The following is a 9,984-nucleotide window of genomic DNA, read 5'->3' on the forward strand; positions in this document are numbered from 1 at the left end:
TTTTAGTGACCATTTTAAACTTGCATGTCGACCGCTGGGAATAGCTCTTTTTATTGGAGATAGTTTGGTATTCAAAGTCTTTGATGGCTTGATGTTAAAGCTGTAAATGACCTGAATCTGAAGAAGTCATGCAGAAATGACATTGTTAGTGGTGGGAAAATGCTGTTAAAACATGACCATAAAGGTTAAATGACATTTTGATTAATAGGAAAACGGAAAAAGCTCTCAGAATAGCTCGTTTTTAGTGCAACTGTAGTTCCAGAGGTGAAGACTGGTCTGCTGGTCAGCCAGCCGGTGGAGCTGGAGGACAGTCTGGCGCCGCAGGAGGAGCCAGGAAACATCTCATTCACTTTTTTGTTTTGATATTTTTATTAGGGGGTAAGGCACAGTTGAGCAGGAATAAACAAAAAAAAAAGATATACAGTCTACCTCCTTTTTTTTTTTTTTTGGAATTAAGAACAGAACAAAAAATCCACACAAAACAATGACAAATACACGAAAATTATTATATTCTTATATACAAGTAATATTTAAGTATTTAAGCTAAACAGTATGAATTAAAAAAATAGATGAATAAAAAGGGGGAAAAAAAAAAAAAAAAAAAAAAAACCCAAAAACAAAAGAAAAGTAAATAAAAAGATAAATAAAAAGGAGGAAGAAAGAAAGGAAAGAGAGAAGAGAGGGAGGGGGGGGATCCGTCAATCAGGAGGCAGGGACTGGAGAGAGTGGAAGAATGTGAGAAAGGGAAGCCACTTATTATAAAATTTGTTGCAACTACCCTTCAGTGAATATTTAATCTTTTCCAGCTTCAGAAAAAACATGGTGTCGTTGAGCCACTGGGTACTAGAAGGAGCCTTAGTCGACTTCCAGTGGAGAAGAAGGTGGCGTCTTGCCAGTAAGGAAGTAAAAGCCAAAATGTCTTTTTGGTTTGAAGTAAACCGGCCATGGTCCTCTGGGAGCCCGAATATGGCAACATGGGGGGAGACTTTTATATTCACCGAGAGTATTTTTGACATGGTGTCAAAATAATTCGACCAAAAGCGAGAAAGTAGTGGGCAAGAGTAAAACATATGGGTTAAATTGCAGGACGAGGCATGACATTTGTCGCATTCGTCAGTGACACTGGGATAGATCTGTGAGAGTCGAGCTTTAGAAAAGTGGACTCTAAACAGTACTTTAAACTGTATAAGTGTAAGACGAGCGCAGGATGAACTTGTGTAAATTTTTTTAAGAGCAGCGTCCCACCAGTCATCCTCCAAATTTAGATCCAGTTCATCTTCCCAGGCAGCCCTAACTTTAATAACTGGAGAGAGATCGAAAGACAGAAGGTCATCGTAAACCTTAGAGATCAGTGATTTTTGAAGTGGATCATGGTTTAAAAGCACCTCCCACTGTAGAGTCGGCGGAGAGGATGGAAAAACTGGAAACAAAGCTTTAGCGCAGTGTCTAATCTGAAAGTATCGAAAGAGATGAGAAGGCGGGAGATTAAATTCACCTGAGAGATCTGCAAAGCTGCGAAAGATACCATCCTTGTAAAGATCTCCAAAACTTTTCAGGCCCTTATTATGCCATATGAGAAAGGTTGAATCTGTAAGCGGAGGTCGAAATAAATGATTGTTCAGTAATGGAGCTAAAGTAGATGCTGACTTAAATTTGAAGTGTTTCCTAAATTGATACCAAATTTTAAGTGTGGAGTGAACCACTTGATTATTTGTAAAGACAGAGAGGTTGGATGGAATAGATGAGGTAAGTAGAGCAGGTAAAGAGGATGAAATGCATGACTGTGCCTCCAATTTACACCATGGCATATTCACCGATTTGAACCAAAATGAAATTTTTTGAATATGTGCTGCCCAATAATACAGTTGGAAATTGGGAAGTGCCAGTCCGCCATTGAATTTACATCTCTGAAGTGTGGATTTGCGGATTCTAGGAGCCTTCCCACACCATAAGAAGTCAGAAATAGTTTGATCAATTATTTTAAAAAAGTGTTTTGGTAAGAAAAGTGGAAGACAATGGAACAGAAATAGAAATTTGGGCAAAATATTCATTTTAACTGCGTTAATTCTTCCAATTAATGAAAGAGGTAAGCTTTTCCATCTATGGAGGTCAGATTTAATTGTAGACATTAAAGGTGAGAGATTAGCAGAAAAAAGAGAGCTTAACGTTCTGGTTACGTTGATCCCAAGATACCTAAAGCCGGAAGGACTAATCTTAAAAGGGATATCTGACTGTACGAGCTGTGTTGCTGAGTCATTAATGGGATAGCATTCACTTTTAGATACGTTCACTTTATAGCCTGAGAAAGACCCGAATCTCTGGAAAGCAGATAAAATTGAAGGAATGGAGAGGACAGGATCCGAGACATATAACAGTAAGTCATCAGCGTAAAGTGACAGCTTATATTCTGTTCCCAATCGGGAGATCCCAGTAAAAGTGGGGGAGGACCTCAGAAAGATTGACAGGGGCTCTATAGCTAGTGCGAATAATAGGGGAGAGAGGGGACACCCCTGTCTGGTGCCACGGGCTAGAGTAAAAAAATTGGACTGAATGCCATTAGTGGAAACGCTTGCTTGTGGAGACGTGTAAAGGAGACGAATCAAAGAAATGAACCCATTCCCCAGCCCAAACTTCTTCAGTACAGTAAATAAATAGTCCCATTCAATCCTATCAAATGCCTTTTCAGCATCAACTGAGATTACGACTTCAGGTGTTGTGGTGATAGTTTTAGAGTGAATAATATTTAAAAGTGTCCGCACATTAAAGAATAACTGTCGCCCCTTAACAAATCCTGTCTGTTCATTTGAGACAATAGTTGGCACAATGTTCTCCAAGCGATAAGCCAAGGCTTTAGCAAGGATCTTAGCATCTACATTTATTAACGAAAGAGGTCTGTATGAGCCGCAGAGAGTTGGATCCTTATCTTTTTTTAAGAGGAGACTTATGGAGGCCTGCCTTAAAGTGGGAGGGAGAGTGCCATGTTCCAGTGATTCCTTATAAACAGCATGCAATAAAGGGGACAATTTATCCTGAAATTTCTTAAAAAATTCCACTGGAAATCCATCAGGGCCAGGAGCTTTGTTATTTTGCATACTTCTCACAGCGAGATTAATTTCTTCTACCGTTAATGGCGAGTCAAGATTTTTAGCAGCATCGGAGCCTATAACAGGAAAGTTGAGGCTATCTAAGAATGAATTCAATTCAGTGGAGCCAGATGGAGATTCAGACGTATATAAAGAGGAATAAAATGAGTGAAAGACAGAATTAATGGCGGTGGGATCCTGATGCAATGAGCCTGATGAATCTTTTATCTGAAGGATCATACGTGAGGCTGCCTGGCGACGTAGCTGATGAGCCATGAGCCGACTTGCCTTGTCTCCATGTTCATAATATACGGAGCGTGATCGTAAAAGAAGTCGCTCTGCGTCATTAGTGGTAAGGAGATCAAATTCAGTCTGTAAATCGACACGTTGCTTAAGAAAACTGGGAGAGGGGCAAGTAGCAAGTTGTTGGTCCAATTTTGTGATCTTAATAGAGAGTTCTTGTAATTTGGCTTTCCGGGACTTATTCAAGTGAGCAGAGAAGGAGATAATTTGTCCCCGCAAATATGCTTTTAATGATTCCCACAGCAGTGAAGATGAAATTGGTTCCATATCATTTTGATTTATAGAGATGTAATCATCAATTTTAGTTGTAATAAAATTGGTGAACTTATCATCTGAGAGAAGTAATGTATTGAACCTCCAAGATGTTGAGTAGCGTGGCTGTGAAGAGAACTGAATATCCAAAGAAAGAGGAGCGTGGTCGGAGATCACAATAGGATGATAATCAACAGACAGTACTTTGGGAATTAGTTTAGCATCAATAAAATAATAATCAATCCGAGAGAAAGATTGATGCATCTGAGAAAAGAAGGAATATTTTTTGGTACAAGGGTTATAAAATCTCCAAGGATCGGTGCAACCGTTCTTGGACACAAAATCTGAAAGAGACCTCGACATTGAAGAAGGAGTCAGATTTCGTGGGCTGGAGCGGTCTAGTTTGGGGTCAATTACGCAGTTCATATCCCCGCCAATTATAAGAAGACTGTCGTTCAATGAGGGGAGACATTCAAAAAGCTTGTTCATAAAGTGTGGGTTGTCAAAATTGGGGGCATATATATTAACTAATAATATGGGAATATGAAATAGCGTACCCGCCACAATTAAGTATCTGCCGTTTTTGTCTGAAATCACCTTAGATGCTGAAAACTGCATTGACTTACCAATTAATATAGCAACCCCCCTGGCCTTAGAGTTGAAATCAGAGTGAAACACCTCAGAAACCCAGGGACATTTAAGTCTGACCTGGTCTTTGGTGCGCATGTGGGTTTCCTGAAGGAACACTAAGTCAGCTTTAAGACGTCTCAGGTGAGCAAATATTCTCGATCTCTTAATTGGACTCCCCATGCCTTTAATATTCCAGCTCAACAACCTCACAGAAGTACCAGTATTAGTGGCCATATGTTAAATTCCTAAAGATAGAGATGTACCGAATGCGGATCCCCAAGGAAGGAAAGGAAAGAAAGGGATGGAGGGAGGAAAGAAAGAAAGAAAGAAAGAGGAAAGAAGAAGAAAAAAAAAAAAAAAAAAAAAAAAAAAAAAAAAAAAAAAGGGGGGAGAAAAAAAAAAATAAATAAATAAAAAAAAAGGGGGAAAATTGAAAACAACAACAAACTTAACCTACTGAACCCCCCACCCCCCACCCCCCAACTGCACTTACAACGACCCCATCCCCAAACGATGGAGATCCCAGTGCAAACTCCAGAAGGAGTCAGATCCCTGAAAAGAACACTTACGGCTTTAAGCATAACTAACAAGATAATAACTAACAAGCTTCGTGTTGAGCTCCTGCAAGCCCAGCAACATTAACAGAGAGGTACAACCAATCACGACCAAGTTAAACTGAAAACCACATACCGTGTATATATGGGAGAGAAAAAAAAAAAAAAAAAAAAAAAAAAAAAAAACCGACACTGATGAACTGAAAAAAGTTCAACTAGACTTTGAGCGACGTGATGAAAGCGCTGGCCTCCTCTGCCGACCTGAACTCCCTTTCTGCGCCGTTGTGGGTGATGCGGAGGCGGGCGGGGTACAGCAGACCGTATCGGATCCCCGGGATCTCGCGGAGCCGGCGGCGGACGTCATTAAAGGCGGCTCGGGCACGGGCCGTCTTCTGGGTGTGGTCGGGAAAGACAGAAAAAGTCAACTCTCCACACGTAATCCGTTGCTGAGCCCTGGCTCGGCGCAATATATCCACACAGTCTGTATGATAGTGCAGACGGGCGATGATGGGACGAGGGCGCTCTCCGGGCTTCGGCTTCGGCTGGAGGGTGCGGTGCGCCCGGTCCAGGAGAGGCTCCTTCTCCAGGCTGAAAGCCTCCTTGAGCAGAGAGGGAATATCCGTAACAGCAGAAGAGGTGGAAAAATCTTCAGGAATTCCCACGATCCGTATGTTATTGCGCCGGGATCTCGCCTCCAGATCCTCGCATTTACCATCCAGCCTCATCAGTTCAGCTGACAGATGCTCCACTTTAGCCTGTAAGGTTGTGATGTCATCGGTGCAGGATGAAAGAGATGTTTCCATTTCAACCACGGTGTTCTTCAGAGCGCGCACATCAGACTGGATGTTTGTAATGCTTTTTGATAATTCCGACTTCACCGCTTGCAGCTCAGTCTTGATGCTCGACAGGTTTTCATTTAAAGCAGTCTGAAGCTCCGATTTAAAAACAGCCGCCATCTCAACGCGGAGTGATGCGAGCAGCTCGGCCTTAAAGTCGTGTGAAGGAGCGGCCCCGGCGGCCTCGGCCAGGCTGGACGGGGGGTCACCACGAGGCGGGGATGCTGCGTGCGGAGAGGGCCGCGGGGGTGGTGCGGATGGTTTGAGTTTTGGAGGCATTTTGGTCGGCAAAAATACGGGGCCAAAGTAGAATAATGAAGGTCGGGAAAAATAAACCGAAGGAAGATGAAAAAGCTGTACCAAAAATAGATATTTTTAAAGGTTGTTGCAGGAGCTCAAAAAAACACGTCCTAGTCCATTAGTCGCTACACCGGAAGTCCACATCTCATTCACTTTAAAAAGAATGTGTGTCTGAGGTTTATTAGCTTTTTGAACAATATTATTGTCAAATAATACTTAATTAAAAGTTAGGTTATTTGCTTTTGAATTAAATGGCTATAAATGAATCAAACATCTACAGATCCTTACCAGCAGTACTCGAGTTGTAAAAAAAAATCAGGGGGGGTGGTGGATTTGATCATATGGGGACAGATAATTTGTGCTGATTACAAATATAATATATTACAAATAATAGAACTGACCAAAACACCTGCAGAAATACTGCAGGAATGACATAGCAGCAGTTAAATGCAGCCTTCTGTAAGCTTTAAATATCCACTGGGCTTACATCAAATACATCAAAACACAAAAATAAAAAACAGTTTTCTGAACTTATCAATATCACTCTGTCCTTCACAGGATAAGTAAAATGGATAACTGCAAAAACTCAAAATCTTAACAAGAATATTTGTCTTATTTCTAGTTAAAATGTCTCATTTTAGTAAAAAAAATCTCATTACACTTAAAACAAGACTCATCACTGGAAAAAACAACAATTTGCACCTGTTTCAAGTAGATTTTCACTTAAAATAAGTAGAAACATTGGACAGTGGAACAAGATTTTTTTGCTTGTAATGAGAAGATAAATCTTGTCCCACTGGCAGATTTTTCTACTTATTTCAAGTGAAAATTTACTTGAAACAGGTGAAAATTGTCAAATAAGTTATTTTTCTGGTGATGACTCTAAATGTTGAAATAGCAGTAATACCTCATTAATTGATGAAATGACATAAGGGATGGAAAGGGGGGATGGCAGTTTTACAGGGGGGATGATTTGGACCGTTTTTATTTCAGGGGGGATGCCATCCCCCCTCATCCCCCCTCAACTCCAGTACTGCTTACCAGAGCAGGCGAACCTGATGAGCTCTGTGTGACGTGAGCAGAAATCTGCAGCTGGATCCGTGCAGCAGCCAGACTGCAACCCGGTCTGGCCCAGTTTTTCCGCTCACCGAATCCCTGAGCTGTTTTCCGGATATCCAAATTAAATCCAATGAAAGCATCTGTGATGATCCACGTGCAGCACAGCCTCCACATGAAACGAGGAGCAAACCTCAAAGTGCTGATATAAAACCATCACCGACCGGTTGTTTGACCATTGTGGAAGAGGTTCCTTTTCTTTAGAAGTGTAATGCAAATCTGTTGACCTCATACTGTGGTGGTCCATCCAAGATCCTTGTTTCTTAAAGTAGTCCATTATCCTTTATGCACTGAGGTTCTTCCAGATTCCTTGAATTATTCCGATACTATTCACTGCAGGAGAAAATCTGCAAATCTCTCACATGCCAACCCCACAATTGAAGACCATCTAATCACCTTTGTTACTTAGACTGAGACAGATCTCTGGTTGACATATTTCCAATACTTTTTACATCATCACGAGTTATTCCTGTTAGTCTCAACATTTTTTGTTAAGTGCAGGCCTCAAATCCAAAACAATGGAATTACATAAGCAAATAAATTCAAGATGAGACATAACGTGATTAAAAATCAGGTTAATACTGTCTAAAATTAACTGTTCCGTTGTTCAAATACTTTTCTCATGTATTCCTGACCTTTTCAGATTTTGGGCCGTATACAGGACTGTCTCAGAAAATTTGAATATTGTGATAAAGTTCTTTATTTTCTGTAATGCAATTAAAAAAACAAAAATTTCATACATTCTGGATTCATTACAAATCAACTGAAATATTTCAAGCCTTTTTATTATTTTAATATTGCCGATTATGGCTTACAGTTTAAGATTAAGATTCCCAGAATATTCTAATTTTTTGAGATAGGATATTTGAGTTTTCTTAAACTGTCAATTCAATTCAATTCAATTTTATTTATATAGCGTCTAATACAACAGAGTTGTCTCTAGACGCTTTCCAGAGACCCAGAACATAAACCCCCGAGCAGTTATTACATAAACAATGGCAGGTAAAAACTCCCCTAGTGGGAGAAAAACCTTAAGCCAAACAGTGGCAAGGAAAAACTCCCCTTTAGGAGGGAAGAAACCTTGAGCAGGACTAGGCTCATCAGGGGGGACCCTCCTGCCGAGGGCCAGACTGGTGGGTCAGGGACGGCAACAGCACAGCAGGCAGGTGGAAGCAGCAACGGGATGACCGGGGGTGGGGACCGCAGGCCAGCACGCAGCTCCCGAAGCTCCGGCCCAATCAGCAAGTCCCAGGTTGGGGTGCAGGGTCAGGAAAAGACTTGTGCTCCGTAATGCAAGCTACAAGCCACCCACGACCACCTGCAGGTTCCGGTGTCCGGCAAAGGATGCTGCAACATGGACAAAAGAGAGAAAAGGGAGGAGAAGGGGGGGCCAGCACAAGAAACTACAGGAGCGACTCTGACACACTAAAGTTTACACTACCTAGAGATTTACCAACACCAGCTAGAGGTTTACTAAACACTAACTATAGGCTTTACTAAACAGAAATGTTTTAAGTTTAGTTTTAAAGGTGGAGGTGGTGTCAGCCCCCTTAACCCAGATTGGAAGTTGGTTCCATAGTAGTGGTGCCTGATAGCAGAACACCCGCCCTCCAAATCTACATTTAGATTAGAACTGTAAGCCATAATCAGCAATATTAAAATAATAAACGGCTTGCAATATTTCAGTTGATTTGTAATGAATCCAGAATGTATTGACATTTTTGTTTTTGTAATTGCATTACAGAAAATCACAATATTCAAATTTTCTGAGACAGTCCTGTATACATCTGTCAGTTTATTGAAATCCTTTCCATTGTGTTGTTGAAACTTTTGTTCTGCACATTTTTAAATGAAAATTTCACTTTTTAGAATCCAGGTCAATCGTATTCCTGTTGAAACTTTTACAAAATCACTCTGCAGCTCTGCAGAAGCCGGCGTCATCCCTGCATCCCAACACACAAATGTGACCCACTTCCTCCCTTTTCCTGCCCCACTGGCAGAAAGTAGGTGAGAGCGTCCGTCTGTTGTCCCGTCGGACCCGAGGTAGTGCCTGCCTCCACTCACATCCATTGGCTAAATAATTCCTGAGTGCTTTTTTCCCATGAGGGCGCGAGGGAAGGCTCAAAAAGCTGCGTCTAATCCTGACTCACAGACATTTCTTGGCACAGAGCAGATCCAGTCAGCTTGGTGCTCAAATTCAGCCGACGACACCTTTGGTTTCTGTTGAGTAGCGTTTCTGAGATACGTTCCCTGCTGCAAGACAAAGGCCGTAACCGGAGCAGGACGCTCTGTTTTAATAACCACATAACTTCCCCTTGCTTCCACGTGCACTTTCATCAGTTTCTGACCTTTCTGTCCATAGGAAAGGTCAGACATACATTAAAAACTGATGATTCACGCCCAACACCTTGAAACACTGACCACGGGCAACTGCATCACAGGAAAAGTACCATAGCTCCTAATGTGATGGGTAAATGATGCTGCGACAGTAATTTATTTATCTTTTTGGGTCATGACTAACATCCAGGCTGCTCCACAGGAGATTACAGTTATTTAACCGTATAACGCACCATGTTACTCCAGTTACATAACACTCTGGACCAGGGGTCGGCAACCCAAAATGTTGAAAGAACCATATTGGACAAAAAACACAAAAAACAAATATGTCTGGAGCCGCAAAAAATGAAGAGTCTTGTATAAGCCTTAGAATGAAGGCAACACATGCTGCATGTATCTATTTTAGTTAAATAAAATATAATAAAATAATATTTTAGAGGAGGAAGACTTTTTTTTTCATTATGCACTTCGAGAAAAAAGTCGAAATGTTGAGAAAAAAGTCGAAATGTCAAGACAAAAGTCGAAATGTCAAGGTTAATGTTGAAGTACAATGTCAAGAAAAAAGTCGAAATG

Source organism: Cololabis saira, chromosome 15 (genome assembly GCF_033807715.1).
Source record: "Cololabis saira isolate AMF1-May2022 chromosome 15, fColSai1.1, whole genome shotgun sequence".
Taxonomy (NCBI): domain Eukaryota; kingdom Metazoa; phylum Chordata; class Actinopteri; order Beloniformes; family Belonidae; genus Cololabis; species Cololabis saira.